At 41.4% G+C, this 19,161-nt stretch overlaps 1 pseudogene; it reads right to left on the bottom strand.

Annotated features, from left to right (window-relative positions):
- Positions 1 to 19,161, bottom strand: part of LOC116593502 — a 34,192-nt pseudogene that overhangs the window by 14,255 nt on the left and 776 nt on the right.

Genomic DNA, 19,161 nt, shown 5'->3' on the forward strand with positions numbered 1-19,161 from the left:
TTTATAGCTAAATCATATTCCACTGTACATATACATGACAATTTCTGCATATATTCATCGAGGGGCATTTGGGTTGTTTTTACTTTTTGGCTATTATGAATAATATTGCCATAAACATTTGTGTACAAGTTTCTGTGTGGACATACGTTTTCATTTCTCTGGGTATATACCTCGGAGTGGAATTGCTGGGTCATGTGATAATTCTATATATAACTTAAAAGAAAAAGATTTATTTATTTATTTGAGAGAGAGAGAGTGGTGGGGGGCGGTAAAGGAGAGAGAAATGCAAGCAGACTCCCTGACCTCAGAGCCTGATGCCAGGATCCATCCCAAGACCCTGAGATCAGACCGGAGCCAAAACCAAGAGCTGGGAGCATAGCTCATTGCACCACCCAGGTATCCCTATATATAACTTTTTGAGGAATCTCCAGCATTGGTTAAGAGAATAAAGGGAGAAATGGAAGTTCCCTTTAACTGGCTTCTGTGTCTTGGTATTCTGAACTTCTGGTGCCCTGAAACTTTCTCTCAGTATTTATTACAAAGAATTAAAAATAAGTCTAAGAAGGTAAAGATTACAGCTATTTTAAAATGATGCACAGAGATTAGAAAAAGACATCTAAAAATATTTATTAGGCATATAATAAAATAGTATCACACTGAACAATATTAAAAGAGATCAAGAAAAAAACATTTCATAGGGATAGAAGGAACATCGATCCAAGAATATATAATAATTATAACATCATGTGGAACCCACAGGTCTGTGATACACACAAATCAAAAGCAGGTGGAACTACAAGGAGAAATAGACAAATGTGTAATAGGATGAGATTTTTAAAAAAAGATTTTATTTTTTTATTTGACAGAGCGAGCACACGAGAATACAAGCAGGGGGAAGTGAAGAGGGAGAAACAGGCTCCCTGCAAAGCAGGTAGCCGATGTAGGACTCGAACCCGGGACCCCGGTATCCTGACCCAAGCCAAAGGCAGTTGTTAATCAACTGAGCCACCCGGGTGCCCTAACTGAAATGAGATTTTAAACATACTCTCTTTTGGAGACTGACAGATCATATTTGCCAAAAATCAATTTTTTGAGAAATCAGCTAACACAAAATCATCTCGTATGTTTATATACAAATCTAAGTCAAATCCATTGCTTTCTAACCAGCAGTTTCTAAGCCATTGTTAGGCACATGGTGGAGCTCAGCTAGTGTTGCCGGAGGAATGCTGGCGGAGGCCACCAAAGGCTTGGGCTTTATTCTTTTCATCAACTTGCTCAATGACTTGGACCACTAGTGGGCTGAGATAAGAGAAGAGAAGTGTGAAGTCAGGGTTCTTTGGAACCCTTCTTGGAGAATAACTGATACCTCAGTAGAGACTTAAGTTTGCCTGTGAGTGAGGTAGACAAACAGGGAGGAAGGGGAAGCCTTCAGGCCAGGGGTCTGATGTGCGCAAAGACCCTGGATTAAGGAGAGGTTGGTCAGTCTGGGGAATCAGTTTGTATGGTTGGAGGGCTTCATTGTAGCGGGAGAATAAATAGCAGTAGGGTTGCCGAGGGAGCCCAGTCTGGAAGGGGGTCTGTGAGTTTTCTCATGAACTGGGGGCCTTCTGCTGCACGCGATGGGGAGCCATTGAAAGATTTCAGATGAAAGATGGGGTGAGAACAGGTCTGTTTCTGTATCAGGAAGGGCGTTGGGTTTAAGTTTGATTTTGAGGAGAATAACTGCCATGACTCATGTTCAGGTTACATGCCTTTAACCGCATGAATTGAAGGCGGCAGGGAAGCATACTTCTTTCTGGTCCCTTTAACTTTGGATTCGTGGGTGAATGCCAGTGAGTTCTATATAAATGTACATTTATAAATGCCAGTGAGTTCTATATAAATGTACATTTATAAATGTGTCTCTATAAACAGGCGTACCTCCTTTTATTGCACTTCCATTGGACTTGACACATACTGCATTTTTTGTAAACAGATTTTTTAGCAGTTTAACAAATTGAAGGTTTGTGGCAACCCTGCATTGAACAAGCCTATCAGCACCATTTTTTCCAACAGCGTGTACTCGCTTTGCATCTCTGTGTCACACTCTGGTAATTCTCAAAATATTTCAAACTTTTCCATTGCTTTTATATTATGGTGATCTATGATCAGTGATTACAACTCCCTGAAAGCTCAGATGATAGTTAGCCTTTTTTAATACTTTTAATACCTAATAAAGCATTTTTAAGTTAAGGTATGTACATTGATTTTTAAGCATAATGTTATTATACACTTAGACTACAGTTTAGTGTAAACATAGCTTTTATTTATTTATTTATTTATTTATGTGAGTAAAGTTATAGAAGTTTATTAAGTGAAGATACAAAAAAAGGTCTCAAGGGCATGGTGGCTCAGTTGGTTAAGCCTCTGCCTTGGCTCAGGTCATGGTACCAGACTCCTGGGATTGAGCCCCACATCAGGATCTCTGCTCAGGGAAGAGCCTGCTTTTCCCTTTCCCACTGCCTGCTGCTCTGCCTACTTGTGCTCTCTCTCTCAAATAAATAAATAAGTAAATAAAATATTTAAAAAGAAAAATGCTCTCAAGAGTGAGGGGTCTCTAGGACGTTTAGGGTTCATCTTCTACAGAAAGCTAACCCAGGAACTTAAAGCCTTTTAACATCTCTATTGGTAACACCTTCAGTGACTTCCTTTTCAGGGGCTGATTATTCTTTGTTGGTTACAGGTGATTATCATAAAGACACCCACACACACACCTAGGTCAGGTGGTCAGATTTGTCCCCTTACCTCTGGATTCTCCACACCTCCATATTTTGGGTGAGCCTAATCACATAGTCCCCTCTGTACTTCTCCCTACCTAGCCTCACCTGTCCCTCTCTGATCCTCTCCCTGAAATAGTACTTCACTGCGTGTTAGGCAGTGGGACCATGACCGCTCTGGCTGCTTCCCGCTGAAATGGGGCAGTGAGCTGTGTGGCAGTTAGAACATATCTAGGAGACAGTCCAGGAGCTTGTGGTTTGGCTTCAGAGTTTCACAATGGGCAGCAAACGGTATATGCATCAGCATGTGCAAAAGGATGAACATGAAGTAATGGGCCCAAAATTATGATCACATCCTTTAGAAAAGATTCCCAATTCCCAATTCCGTCAAATTGATCAGTGGATATCTTGATCTTATTTAACTGGTCACAAATGTCCCCTATGAATTGGGACATCTTAACAGGAGTTAACTGTCATGTTAAAACAACACATGAGGAAACTTCACACCCCGAATGGTGTAGCAATAGTAGACAGTCAATAGTGGTTCTCGAGAAGACCTTCTCTGAGTTTATTTAATTCTTGGCTGAGTGCATTTAGGGCCTGGGAAGGATCATTTAGCATCCTCCTGGGCAAGCATCCTGTTTTGCTTATTTTATGTTGCAGCCCTAACTTAAGTCCTATAGTGAGCTTTGAGGCTCTTTCTACCAGGAGAGCCGTCATATGCTTAGTTAAAGCCTTATTTGCTAGAGTGCCTGGGCAGCCCAGTCAGTTGGGCGTCTGCCTTTGGCTCAGTCATGGTACCTGAGTTCTGGGATCAGGCCCCGCACTGGGCTCCCTGTTCAGTAGAGAGCCTGCTTCTCCCCCCTGCCCTTCACCCAGCTCACGCTTGCTTACTCACACTCTCTCAAATAAATGAAAATCTTTAGAAAAAAAAAATAAAGCCTTTGTTTGCAATTGTATGTCTGTAGAGGAAACTTCTAGGATAAAAGACTATGAGGGATGAAACCATCACGAAGCCCTTTTTGTTTGAGGTCCAACCTTAACAATATCCTAATTACAAGGCATCACTGGCAAATGGGAGAAAATTTGTCTCAGGAGATAAAGGCATCCCCATGTGCATCATCCAATCTAATCATAAAGAAAGCGGGGCCATCCACTATCTCTATGGGCTTTGCTTAGGCTTTTAAAGAGCGATTTTGTCATCCCAGCTACATAGAATTGGTCAAGGTGATAGCTGAGTTATACAGTTGTTGGGGAATCTACCCCATTTCCCAGTTGTTCAAGTAATCATATACCATGGGGTCCTATTGTCCCCACAGAATGGCAAGCAAGGAGATTGTCTATACACAAGCTATTGTGGCAGTGTCTCTCAAGTTTACCTCAAGTTATCTAGCTTAGGCAACATTCAAAGACAATCACAACTAGAATTTAACATCCACAAAGGCATGTTATTGAAACATAATTTTTCTCTCTATAATAACCCTCATTTCTGGGGCGCCTGGATGGCTCAGTTGTTAAATGTCTACCTTTGGCTCATGTCATATTCTCAGGGTCCTGGGATCCAGTCCTGCATTGGCCTCTCTGCTCAGTGAGAAGTCTGCTTCTCCCTCTCCCTCTCTCACTCCCCCTGCTGTGTTCCCTTTCTTGCTGTCTCTCTGTGTCATATAAATAAATAAAATCTTAAAAAAAAACCCCTCATTTCCAGAGATAGCCAAATAAGACTTATTTGTTTGAAAAAGAAGTCCAGTTTTAACAAGCAGTGTAATTATTTACATAAACTCAGCAGGAATGATTGCTCATACAGATATTTTAGAATCTGCTTTGCTGGAGCTTTTATAAAGAATCTCTAGGTTGAACTTTAGTAGCCTCTCCAGGTCAGAAGCCAAGCCCAGTACTTGCCATCAGACATGCCTGCAATACCTGTAGATGTGGGTAGATTCCTCTTCCTGAGGTCCCCAGGGTATCCTGAGGTTCCTGTTCCGGCCAGGAGGTGATGTTCTTTGCTCACCTGGTGAGGCTGCTGGGAACACTATAAGCCAGGTATCAGGCCAACATGTCCAAGGGCCTTAATGGCTCCATGTTTCATAAAGTCAACCTTAGTTTCTTAAAGCTGTCTGGTCATATCTGAGTCTATGCATGTCTCTCTCAAATATGACATTCCAGTCAAAACCTTGGTAAAATAACCAATGTTTCTAATGGTGTCTTGTTACAAGGAGAAGAGATTCTTATTGAACTTATGCAAATGACCATGATTGCCATGGAGGAAAGAATACTTACTGAGACCTTTTGAATTTCAGAGGGTTCAGGTACATAGAAAAGCCAATGCTTCAATATGCTTACAAATGAATACTTTATCACATCTCTGTAAGTCATATCTTTTTTTTTTTAAGATTTTATTTATTCATTTGACAGAGAGATCACAAGTAGGTAGAGAGGTAGGCAGAGAGAGAGGAGATAGCATTGAATGGAGGGACTCCAAGTTCAGGCAGATGGGAAAGATGGGGAGCTCTGCAGAAAGCAGAGCAACTAAGTGGAAATCAGTACCTTGCAAAGTAAGGTTCTCAAGCCTTTTCCCCTAACTAACTTTACTCCCTTGCCAAGTTCAGGAAGTCTACCACTTCCCCCCCACACAGATTTTCTTGTTAGGTCTTGGTGTGCCTCACTCTGAACTATACATGAATACGTAAGAATTAGAAGACATTTGAGGGAAGTCTCCAGCATGAAAATGCAGAGACAAAAACATACAGAAAAGAATTTGGAGGAAACCAAGATAGTAGATGAATCAAAAAAGTTAAGACCCATGAGTTATGGTCTAAGTGATAAAAAGAAGCTTTTGCATTCAGGAAGAAAGGATGAAATGCTTTTTAATAGCCGTATATTTTTTTCTAAGATTTTATTTATTTATTTGACAGAGATCACAAGTAGACAGAGAGGCAGGCAGAGAGAAAGGAGGAAGCAGGCTCCCTGCTGAGCAGAGAGTAGGATGTGGGGCTTGATCCCAGGACCCTGGGATCATGACCTGAGCCAAAGGCAGAGGCTTTAACCCACTGAGCCACCCAGGTGCCCCTAATAGCCATATTTAAAAGAATAAAATGATCTCTTGAAAATAAAAAAATGATAGAAATAAAAAAATCAATAGATTAAAAAGAAAATCACTAAATGTCACATACTCTTGTATGACTTGGAGATGTTATTCAACCTCCTTGTGTCTTTCTGTTTTTTTTGAAAGATTTTATTTCTTGATTTGACAGAAAAAGACACAGAGAGAGGGAACACAAGTGGGGGGATGGAGTAGGTGGGGGAGAAGTAGGCTTCCTGCTGAGCAGGGAGCTGGATGCGGGGCTCAATGTGGGGCTTGGCAGGGTTCGGGCTCCATCCCAGGGACGCTGGAATCATGACCAGAGCCGAAGGCAGATGCTTAACTACTGACCAACCTACCAGGCACCCCCATAGCCTCCCTGAGTCTTAACTTCCTTTTCTGTGAACAAGGGTAACTAACTCATAGTGTTGCCATGAGTATTAAATTACATGAAATGAGCACATAGTTATTGTTATATTATTTTTTTCACTTGCTATTTTATCCTATTATTGCAGGTCAGATTCCAGTTTGTTGTTCAGTCTTAGCATGTAAATAAGCTTATTTGAATAATTACTACTTTTTAACTCATTGGTTTCTTAGAAAAACTAGTCTTTAAAGAAACATGGAAAAGCATGTTATTTATCCAAAAGTACTTTTAAAACTAAAGCAGTGGTAATTATTTATAAGAAAAAGAGGACAATGGGAAATTCAAGAAGCCTATTTTTTTTAAAGAAATAAAAAATTCTCATATAGTTCCAATCAATGTGTCTGGTTCTTTTCATCTCCTTCATTGTATTATTATTATCTCTTTTTTTAAGATTTTATTTATTTATTAAACAGAGAGAGACACAGTGAGAGAGGGAACAAAGCAAGGGGAGTGAGAGAGGGAGAAGCAGGCTTCCGGCCAAGCAGGGAGCCTGATGTGGGGCTCAATCCCAAGATCCTGGGATCATGACCTGAGCCGAAGCAGACGCTTAACCAACTGAGCCACCCAGGTGCCCCTGATGATTATTGTATCTTGATAGACTTGGCATCTGTTCACCTGGCTATGGGCAGAAAGTCCTTGATTTCTTGCCTACAAGTAATGAAGAGTGGAAGGTTGGGGGTTGAAATCCACTTATTTTTTATTTTTTTTTCTAAAGATTTTATTTATTTGACAGAGAGAGAGAGAGAGAGAGCAAATAAGGGTGAAGGAGTTAGCAGAGGGAGAGGGAGGAGCAGGCCTCTGGATGAGTAGAGAGACAGACGTGGGGCTGGATCCTAGGACTCTGAGATCATGACCTAAGCGGAAGGCAGAGGCTTACCAGGACTGAGCCACCCAGGTACTCCCCAAGAATCATTTCACTGTCAGCCTACAGAAAGACAGTATGCAGTCTCTCAGGATTCCTCCTGAGATTAAGGTGAATATTCTTTTTGTTTTTAAGATTTATTTATTTAACAGAGAGAGAGCATGAGTGGGGGCGGGGGGAGGATAAAGGGAGAGGGAGAGAGAGGGAGAGAAGCAGGTTCCCTGCTGAGTATGGAGGTCTCCCGCCACCCCCTCCATGGGGCTCCATCCCACGATCCTGAGATCAAACGTGAGCCAAAACCAAGAGTCTGACACTCAACCAGCTGAGCCACCCAGGTGCCCCATAAATATTCTTAATATTTTATTTTTATTTAAATTCAAGTTAGTTAACATATATTGTAGTACTGGTTTCAGGGGTAGAATTTAGTGATTCATCACTTATATATAACCCCCAGTGCTTATCCCAACAAAATATTCTTATTTTTAAAGTAGGTAATTCACTGAATTTATTCTGGCACAGACATTGGCTTTAAAGCTTTAATTAAAACAGTATGGTTTTAAAGAAATTAGTTTCCAGTAGACTGAAAACTATCAATATTGTGAAGATCATGAAACTGAGGAACATTCAGATCAAATAATAAGCAGCAGCTCTATGACTTTGGGGGAGGTAGAGCTTGCTCACCCCACTTTTGCCTGATTTTAATTTCAGACAAACAAAAAAAACAAGGAAGGCATTTCAAATTGGACAGCTAAAAAGGGACCCTGGAAAGAGAAGTAGGGAAGTGACGTAGAGAGAGTAAGGCAGCTTAATGAAAGGGACATTATTAAGACCCAAGCTACCTTGTGGGAAAATTCTGGGAGATAATGCGACATATAAACTTCAGTATTATCCTACCTAAGGGATGAAGGACCTGAAAAGTCCCAGGGTAAGGGCAGTTATGGGGGCGCACGTGTGTGTGTGTGTGTGTGCGCGTGTGTGTGTATAAGGGGGTAATTTCCTGTGCATCTTGCCTCCCCTGCAATCCTGCAGTGCACCTTCTGCAATTGGGGACAGGAAGGGTAGGTCCTCAGGCACAAGGATGCAGATGTTGACAGTTGTAAACCACAGGAACACACTGATGGGTGTTTGGAATGTGAGCAGGGCATGCGGGAAATGCTATACATGTTCATGAAAGTGATGTAAACAGGCTCATTGTACGATGCTGATGGGAATAGCAATGGTACTGCTTTTATGGGGAGCCGAGTGATTTGGAAACGCTTCGCCAACTACAACTGACTTAATAATTCTGCCCTTAAGGATTTCTTCACCAGACACTCACAAAAGTGCAAAATGGTTATGAATAATATTCCTCGCAGCATTGTTGTCATGGTAAAAGGTCAGAAATACCCTTAGTCTTCTTTGCTAGAGGACGGGTTCAATAAACTGGTGTCACAATACATTTCAACAGCCAACCTGGTTTGGAAGAATGAGGAAGTGCCCTTGGACAGTGATGTGGGGTAGTGGCGGGTGGGGGAGGGGCATGAAAAGATCCTCTGACAGGAGAGAAAACGCCAAGGTGCAGTGGTGTCTGTATGCAAACATCTGGCTAAAAAAGGCAGTTTGTGGTGGGAGACTAGGTGTGCGCATTTACTGTATGTGTATCAAAGTTTACAGGAGGGAGCTACTCAGATTTTCTTTTGATCTTTTGGTGATGATAGAGAAGTGACATGATCAGACCTGTTAGGACAGACTGGCAGGGAGGAGGGTTGCAAGGCTTCAGCGAGCCATTGTCTGAAGAAAATACAAACAGGAGCCAAAGTTTGGTTCCCAAACAATTCCAAACATCCAGGAAGATTATCTAGCTGTTACCCTCTCCGACCATGTATTTGGGTTGATGGGAGACTTGCTCTGGAGGTAAAAAGCAATGGGGTATCTGTTCTGTGCTTTTAGGCAAGTCAGTTTATCTGGAGCTCACACTTCTTCTTAAACTCTCACACACCAAGCCAGTATGTTGCCTGCCCTAAACCATCCTCCAGCAACTAGAGACCACTCTCTATAGCTCAGAGACTGCTGAAATTATAGACTAACCAGCTCTAAATTGGTTACTTTGCTTGGTCTTGTCTTTCCTGCAGAAACCCCAGTTACGGCCCTGGCCTATGCCTTCCCCTCACTCCTGCCTCTGCCTCCTCACCAAAACCCAATGCTCCGGGACGCCTGGGTGGCTCAGTTGGTTAAGCAGCTGCCTTCAGCTCGGGTAATGATCCCAGCGTCCTGGGATCGAGTCCCATATCGGGCTCCTTGCTCAGCAGGGAGCCTGCTTCTCCCTCTGCCTCTGCTGCCACTCTGCCTGCCTGTGCGTGCGCTCGCTCTCTCTCTCTCTCTCTCTCTCTCTCTGACAAATAAATAAATAAACAAAATCTCTAAAACAAACAAACAAACAAAAAAAACCCCCCAAAAAACCCAATGCTCCCCCGGGGAGGCCTGTGCTGTGTGGCCAGCGCCTTCCTCATGGAAATGTAGGTAACACAGATCTTCTTTCAACAGCATTGGCCTCTCTGTGTTGTCACTCAGTCACCTCCACAAATTAAAACCCCAAAGGTACAAATGAAACAATATGGAATGTTGGATAATAAACATTATTTGGGGCTAATTTTGGGGTCTGGAAGAATGCAAAGTATGTCAGCCTGTTTTCTAGTCCAGGCTCTTCCTTGGAAATCTGAGCATCTGAAATAAACAGAGGAAGTAAGTGCTGTAAGACAACAGAGAAAGCAAGATTGCTTTGCCTGTGGCCCAGTTACAGAATTAAACCCAGAGGAGGCAAGGAATTCAGAGACAAGAAAGAATAAAAGACTCAGGAACCAACGGATTATACAGCCCAGCAGCTACAACAACTCCTATGCATGAAACATGGGTTCAGGCCTCCCCAGGAGAAAATCTTCATCATTAGGGCTTTCCTTCCCCTTCTACACTTTGATGCTCTCCCATTAGAGCATATAAATTTCCACTTATGACAAAACTATAACCAGAGTCCTTGAAAAAAAAACCTAAAAAAAACCAAACAACTTTATTAGGATAGACCCCACACACCATATATGTTAGTTTCCTAGGGCTGCTATAGCAAATTACTACAAACTGGAGTGTCTGGGTGGCTCAGTCGGTGAAGCATCTGCCTTTGGCTCAGGTCATGATCCCAGGGTCCTGGGATCCAGCCCCATATCAGTCTCCCTGTCAAGCAGGGAGCCTGCTTCTCCCTCTCCCTCTGCCTGCTGCTCCCCCTGCTTGTGCTCTCTTTCTGTGAAATAGATAAATCTTAAAACCACTCCCCAAAACAAACAACAACAAACCAAATTACTACAAACTAAGTGGCTTAAAACAACAGAAATTTATTCTGTCATGGTTCTAGAGACTAGATGTCCAAAATCATGGTGTTAGCAGGGCCACGATCCCGCCATGATCCCTTCAAGAATCCCTCCTTTCCTTTTCCTGGTTTCTGGCAGCACCCCTGGTGCTCTTTGCCTTGTAGCTCTGGGGTTTCAATCTCTACCTCCTTTTTCCTACAGACTTTTTTCCATTTCTCCTCTGTGTCTTCAAATCTCTCTCTTCTAAAGAGGACACCGTTGGGTTTGGGGCTCGCTCTCATCAGTATGACCTCCCCTTAACTTGATTACATCTGCAAAGACTTATCTCCAAATAAACTTCTGTTCTCAGGCATTGGGGATTGGCACTTCCACATATCTTTTTGGTGGACACAAATCAACCTAAAACACTCTACAGTTTACAATGTAGCGGTTTTGAGTATATTCACAGAAGTGTGCAACCACGACAACTCCCAACCTTAGTCCATTTTCATCCCCCCACCAGGAGATACTACACAGTTAGCAGTCACTCTTCATTTCCCCTCTGAAACTACCCCTAAGCCCTAGACAAGCACTAATCAACTCTGTTTATAGATTTGTCCATTCTGGACATGTCACATAAATAGAATCATGTGGCCTTTTGTGTCTGACTCTTACAGTGCAGGGCTTTTAAGGTTCAGCTTTGCTGTGTCCACTGTACTTCATTATTTTTGATGGTTGAATAATATTTCTTCATATGAGTACACCATGTTTTATTTATCCACACATCAGCTGATGGACGTTTGGATTGCTTCTCCATTTTGATTATTTGAATCATGCTGCTAAGAAAATTTGTGTCTTGATTTTTGTGTGGAGATAGGTTCTCATTTCTTGTGGTGTATAGCTAGGAGTATATACTTAGCATTGCTGGGTCTTATGGAGACTGCATGTTTAACTAAGGAACTGCACACTGTTGTCCAAGCTGGCAACACCATTTATACTCTCCTCAGCAGTGTGTGAGTTCCAACCAATGGAGGCACGTCCTTGTCAACATTTGTTGTTATCGGTCATTTTGACTGGGGCCATCCTAGTAGATGTGAAGTGACATCTCACTGTGTTTCGATTGGAATTTCTTTGATGAACAGTGATGTTAAGCATCTTTTTAATGTATTTATTGGCTATTTGTATAGAGAAATGCTTTTACGATTTTTTATTTCACAGAAAGAGGGAGACAGAGAGAGAGGGAACACAGGGGGAGTGGGAGAGGGAGAGGGAGAAGCAGGCTTCCTGCCGAGCAAGGAGCCCGATGGGGGGGACTCGATGCCAGGACCCTGGGATGATGATCTGAGTTGAAGGTAGATGCTTAACTGACTGAGCCACCCAGGAATCCCAAGTTCTTTATATATTCTTATATAAAAATATGTAAGGGGCACCTGGGTGGCTCAGTTGGTTAAGTGTTCAGATCTTGATCTCACGGTCATGAATTCAAACCCCATATTGGGCTCCAGGCTGGGTGTGGAAACTACTTAAAAAGATAATAAAAAGGGGCACCTGGGTGGCTCAGTGGGTTAAAGCCTCTGCCTTTGGCTTGGGTCATGATCCCAGGGTACTGGGATTGAGCCCCGCATCGGGTTCTCTGTTCATCAGGGAACCTGCTTCCCTTCCTCTCTCTGCCTGCCTCTCTGCCTCCTTGTGATCTCTGTCTGTCAAATAAATAAATAAAATCTTAAAAAAAAGATAATAAAAAAATATATAATACAATATATATTATTGATACCAGTACCTTATCAGATAGGTAATTTGCAAAATTTTTCCAGTTCTGTGGATTGTCTTCTCTCTCTCTCCTTTTTTTTTTTTCTTTTTTTTTTTGTGGGCAGCAAAGCAAAGCTTATTGAGCAAGAGCTAAGTGAGAGTACAAAGCTCCCAAGGAGGGAGAGGACCTGGAGAGACTGCCAGCAGAGTGTCTACCTTTAGGGGTTTTTATGGGCTTGTGGACAGGCTGTTTTAATCTGATTAACCCTCCCTGTGCCTGCCATCCAATCAGGTTTTTGTCTTCTATCTATCATGTAAGAAAGGGTGGAGGGCTCCTTCCGGGGTGGTGCAAAATCCTTTCTAAGGATGGTTTCCTCTTGGGGGTGGGGGTTGGCTTATCCCTGCTTGCCTGCCTTCCAGTTATTTTTCATCATTCCCCTCTCTAAAGAGGTAACCTTAACTGCTGTTAGGGAAAAAGGATGACAGCTAATGGTAGCTGGTCAGGGGCTTTGGATGGAGAGGCAGTCAGGGTTCCTCTTGTCCAATATATCAAGGGATCCCCTGTAGATGTCTTATCTGGTCCATGTGAGGTCCATCTGAACCACCACAATTTGGAGTTTGATGACCTTTACTGGTTAGTTGTCCTTAACGATGACCGATACCCTGGATGAGCCCCCAAAACATTGCAGGATTTTTTTTCTCCATTGATGCCCATGGTTCTTGATCACGCCACTTCGAAGAATGAAGACAGAGACCGACACAGTGGTGGGCAGCAAAGCAAGGTTTATTGAACAATAGCAAAGTGATAGTACAAATCTCCCAAGGAGGAAGGGGACCTGAAGGGGTTGCCCCATTTTCTTTTTTTTATACAGTTCTACACTCACATTTATCTAATACAATGGAAATACAAAGGAAAAAACCTTAACATGTCTCAATAAACAAGGCACAGAGCTTGCTTTTTCCCAACCTTTTAAGCCTTTCATATTTTACTCTAAAAACTTTTCCAGTAACATTTATGTATCACAGTGTTTCCATATCAAAATTGATGGCGAGTTACATGTCTTAAGAGAACTTTTTTCTTTTCATTTTCTTGACTGTATCCTTTAAAGTACAGACTATTTTCAATTTTGATGAAGTCCAGTTTATCTATTTGTAATTCTACTACTGTGCTCTTGGTTGATGTGGTTATGGAATATAGGTGAAGTTTGATGGGGTGGAGTCCAGAGCAGAGCTCCAAGAAAGAATTCTTGGGACGTCTTTGGTGCAAAATGATGGTTTCATTAAAGCAGCGGGGCAGAGGGCCTGCAGGCAGAAAGAGTGGTGGCCCCTGGGTTTTGAGGAGCGGCTGATTATATCCTCAGGAGTTGGGGAAGTAAGGAAAAGGGAGGTTTCAAAAGAACTTTCATATGTTAAAGATGATCTACCTACAAGATGCCTACAAGATACCAGAGGCCTAGCCATTGTCAAGTTCAGGTTGTTTTTCCCTCTAGCAAGGTATTAACCTTAAGATAGTTGGAAGATCCCTGGAAGAATGTCACACGTGTCCCACCCAGGAGTGAGGGGTGGGGGGACATTGCAGGGTGTCAGGTTGTGCCTCATCTTCTGCTAGCCTTCTGCTCCCTCATCACTGGCATCACATCTATTGCTTATAAAAACGAGTAATTTATGTGAGTTCTGGGGTAACAAAGTGATGATGAATAAGAAGTATTTTTCAAATAGCAAAACAAGCTGTATTTTTTTTATTTTTTACTTAAAAAAAAGATTTTATTTATTTGAGAGAGAGAGAGAGAGAGCGAGCGAGCATGAGAGGGGAGAAGGTCAGAGGGAGAAGCAGACTCCCTGCAAAGCTGGGAGCCCAATGTGGGACTCGATCCCAGAACTTCAGGATCATGACTTGAGCCGAATGCCGTGGCTCAACCAACTGAGCCACACAGGCATCCCTATTTTTTACTTTTTTAAAAGATTTTATTTATTCACAAGAGGGGGAGAGAGAGAGAGAGCACGCGCGCACGAGCACAAGAAGGGGTAGAGGCAGTCAGAGGGAGAAGCAGGCTCCCTGCTGAGCAAGGAGCCTGATGCAGGACTGGATCCCAGGACCCTGGGACCATGACTGAGCTGAAGGTAGCCGCTTAACCAACTGAGCCACCCAGGCAATCCAAGTTGTACTCTTTTAAGATATCTTTTTCTTTCTTTCTTTTTTTTTTTAATATTTTATTTGTTTATTTGACAGCTAGACAGAGAGCACAAGTAAGCAGAGTGGCAGGGAGAGGGGCAGAGAGAAAAGCAGGCTCTCTGCTGAGAGCTCGATGTGGGGCTCGATCCCGGGACCCTGGAACCATGACCCGAGCCGATGGCAGCCGCTCAACCAACTGAGCCACCCGGGCGCCCCAAGATATCTTTTTATTTCATTTAGGATTCTTGCCCTTTTATGAGAGAAAGAATTATGCAGATTACCATTTACTCAAATATTTACTATCATATATTATTATTGTGGCTCCCATTTGGATGGTTAACATTTCTATTAAATAATGAGCTATCACCTAAAAGCCTATTTTTCTAATTTCTAATTTGTTCACAGGAAAGTAAAAAGAAGAGAATTAAAATCATATGAAATTCTATCTCCTAAAGCTAACTCAGAGTTAACATTTGTGGGGCACCTGCCAGTTTCAGTAGATAGAGCATATGACTCTTGATCTCGGTCTTTTTAAAAAATTTTTTTATTATTTTAATTTTTTAAAAAGATTTTATTTATTTATTTGACAGACAGAAATCTTAAGTAGGCTGAGGCGGGGGTGGGGGGGCAGGCTCCCTGATGAGCAGAGAGCCAGATGTGGGGCTCGATCCCAGGACCCTGGGATCATGACCTGAGCCGAAGGCAGAGGTGTTAACCCACTGAACCACGCAGGCACCCCTATTTTTATTTTATTATTTTTTTAAGATTTTATTTGTTTATTTGACACAGGGAGACAGAATATAAGCAGGGGGAGGGGCAGAAGCAGAAGCAGGCTCCCTGCCTAGGACTTGATCCCAGGACCCTGGGATCATGACCTGAGCCAAAGGCAGAGGTTTAATGACTGAGCTACCCAGGTGCCCTTTTAAAAATTTTTTTAAAGATTTTTATTTATTTGAGAGAGAGAGGGAGGGAGAGGGAGAAAGCACCAGCAGAGGGAGCAGCAGAGGGAGAATTAGTTTCCCCCATGAGTAGGAAACTCAACTCAGGGCTGGATTCCAGGCTCCATCCCAGGACCCTGGAATCACAACTGGGGCTGAAAGCAAAGCAAACGCTCAACCTCCTGAGCCACCCAGGTGACCCTGATCTTCAGGTCTTGAGTTCAAGCCCCATGTTGGGTGTAGAGCTGACATTAGTAAATAAAAAGATAAAATGTGTTTTAATAGAAAAGTAGTTACTATATTTTAAGTGAAAATAGAATTTCTATATATGTTTAGTTCATTCCCATTTTGTAAATAAAATTATACAGGTATTTGCTTGGAAATAAATCTGGAAGGTAAGCAAAAATTAATAGTGGTTACCTTTGGAGAGAAATTTTTGTCCCATTTGATATCTAGACTAAACATAGGCTATAAACAACAGGAAAATATCTTCTAGCCTTTTCTATGCATATTTAAAAATTAAGCATTTTACAAAATCACAAGTGTACTATTTTTTTTAAAGATTTTATTTATTTGACAGAGAGAGAGAGAGAGAGAGAGAATATGCATAAGCAGGGGGAGGGGCAGGCAGAGGGAGAGGCAGGGTCCTTGATGAGCAAGGAGCCCAGTGCAGGACTTGATCCTAGGACCCTGGGACCATGACCTGAGCTGAAGGCAGACACCTGACTGAGCCACCCAAGGGTCCCTGTACTAAATAACCCGTTTTATGTCATGTTATTATCCTGCCTTTTAAAAAAACTTCACATAATACCATGTTGTTGAATATTCTTTAAAAAGGTTATTTGTATTGCTGGAATTATAATTCATACATCAGAGTCATCTTATTTAGCTATTACTCCATCACTGAATGCCTAGGTTATCATTTTTCATCAATAAAAAATGCTATAATTAACATTTTAATAAATAAACTATTGGCTATCTCTGCTTATTTCCATAAGTGAGGTTCCTAAAATAAGGACTATGGGGTCAAAAGAGAAGACTGTTTTAGTTAAGTCTTACTGACTGAATTCCTTTGGAGAAGTAGTAATACTGAATTGTTTATTCCTTTCAGCTTCAATTCTGCCAGTGTATTTAATTGCCTACTTCTATATTTTCCATGGAAGTAGCAAGGAAAAAGGGTGAAAAACTTCGGATGCCCATTGCACTAGTAGGCAGAGACCTAGATTCTTTAGGTCCTGGAAAACTCCCAGAAGTCCAGAAGCTTTATTGGTCTTATCTTCAAGATAAGGGAGGGATTTCGCAGTCCTAAAATTCTCTAGCTCTCCTCAGGCTACCAGGAGAAATGTGGGGCTCTGCACTGTCAGAAAAGCAGCAAACGAAGATACCCCAGTGAAGGGTATGTTTTCATGGTCCCTTACGAAGAGATATGGTTTTCTTTTTCTTTTTTTAAAAAAAGATTTTTATTTTTAAGTAATCTCTATACCCAACGTGAGGCTTAAACCCACAACCGCAAGATCAAGTCACATGCTTCAAGGACTCAGCCAGCCAGCCCTCCCCAAGATATGTTTGTTCATAAGTTAAATAAAGTCTTTAAAAACACTGTTAAGCAGGTATTATTATGTCTGTCTTATAGCTCAAGGATCTGAGGCCCAGAGAATTTGAGTGACTTGCCCAAGATCACTCAAGTAAGGGGTAGAGGCTGAAATGAAACCAGTCAAATTTGTGTGGCTCCAAAGTCTGTGTTGTTGACACTTTACAATATTTGGAAGTTGGACAGAAATTATTTATTTATGAGACTGATATCATTGACTATATACACATTCGCAAGTTCTACACTGATCTTTTCTCTCCCAAGAATTTTTATTCATACATATATATAGTTTATTTTTTTCATAATCTCTGCACTCAACGTGGGAATCAAACTCATGACCCCAGGATCAAGAGTTGCATGCTCCTCCAACTGGGCCAGCCAGGTGCCCCAAGAATTTTTATTTCAAAGGGCTTAAATGGTGAAGCATTATTAGCACATTAATTCCAATACCAGAAAAGCAGTATAAACTGAACCACTGGGAATGTGGTTTTATAATTCTATGAAAAAAATAAGCCCACATGAATATTAACTTTAGAAGCTAAAGGAGTTCTCTCAAAAATGCCTGAAACTATTATGGCAACTTTTTTTCTGCCTGAAGTCTATATTGGCCAGTCCTTTACTTTCCTGTTTCTCTCCTCAGATATTTGAAAAGACACCTTATGAAACTGAAAGCATGTGAAAGTGCAATATTTTAAACAGTTTTATTTGGTTAAATATTTCCTGGGAATCGCTGTCTTTCCCAGCCTTCTTGTTATTTTTCTTGGTCTCTTTCTCTCTCTCTTTTTGTTTTTCACGTTAACATTTTGCAAAGCCTTGTAGAGCCACCTTGAGACGCGGATTTCTATCACCCATAACAAAAAAATTTTAAGATCATTTCTTGTATCTCCACTCATATGCTTCCAGCTTAAGCATCCTTTGGTGAATTAATCCTTCTAGTTTCAGTAACATGAAGCTACATTAATTTTAAGTGACTACAGGATAACCAACCCTGCAGGAACCATACATTTGCCAGACAATGCCTATTTAACCCCTTCACATTTTCAAGGGTTGTAAAATTCAGCTGTTTTTATAGAAATCAAACAAACCATCCATTATAAGTCTTTAGTATTTTTGTTTTTCTATTTTATTGACTTGGTTGTTTTTGCTATTTATTCCTGCAGTTTCTTTTTTTAAAGATTTTATTTATTTGATAGAGACACAGTGAGAGAGAGAACACAAGCAGCGGGAGAAGGAGAGGGAGGCTTCCTGCTGAACAGGGAGCCTGGACTCTATCCCAGGACGTTGGGATCATGACCCAAACCCAAGACAGAGGCTTAACAACTGAGCCATTTAGTCACCCCATTCCTGCAGCTTTTACTGAATTCCCCACTTAGCTCCAAAGAGCAGGGGCTACACCTGTCTCACTCACTATTAGATCCCTATCACCCAGGCCATAGCAGATGCACAATAAATATTTGCCTCCCCCGGGGTTTATTGAGATATAGTATATAATGATAAATATTTGTTGAATGAACAAATATTGTGTTCTTTCCCTATGGACTGGAAATGATACTTTTTTAAAAAAAATATTTTAAACGTAGTATTTCTTTGCTAAGCTTGGACATGACTTTTCACAAACACTGCTTCATAGTTGGCAACACAAATCAAAGCGCTGTAGAAAACAGGGAATGGGGGAGAGAAAAACAGGCCATAAATTTTTGTTTTGGGCATGTCGTTCTGAAATAAGCCAGATTCACTGGCTTAAAAGATTTTCTCTAGCAGGAAAGCTTTTTTTTCTGAATTACTTTTTTCTTTTTTTCTGAAGACATCACTGCAACATTATCTACTTCTACTGAGTTACAATCTCCTGCAAATGGTATGTTATGCTGTACCTTACTGGACTTGAAATTTAATTAGTTCTGTTTTTGCATTCTTTCACAATTCATTTTCTGAATCCATTTTGGGAAATAAATCCATACAGATTTACTCCAAATTATTCCATTTAATGGAATATTTAGGACATATGGCCAGATCTCTATGATGCAAGAAATAGTTTTTTCCTGGTCAATTAGAAGGCAAGTATATCGTGATTAATATGACTGAAACACCATTCTTAGTTATTAGTTCAGACTACAACAGTCATAACCTGTGCTGTAACTTTGTGCCTTCTCATTGATCCAGAAGTGTGTCCTTCACATCTTTTTAAAAACCATGTCCAGTTTTTTTGTTTCCTTTCATGTTCAGCAGCTTCTGTTCTCTCTAGTTACAGACAATGAAACAAATAGGAACA

Source organism: Mustela erminea, chromosome 6 (genome assembly GCF_009829155.1).
Source record: "Mustela erminea isolate mMusErm1 chromosome 6, mMusErm1.Pri, whole genome shotgun sequence".
NCBI classification, from domain to species: Eukaryota; Metazoa; Chordata; class Mammalia; order Carnivora; family Mustelidae; genus Mustela; species Mustela erminea.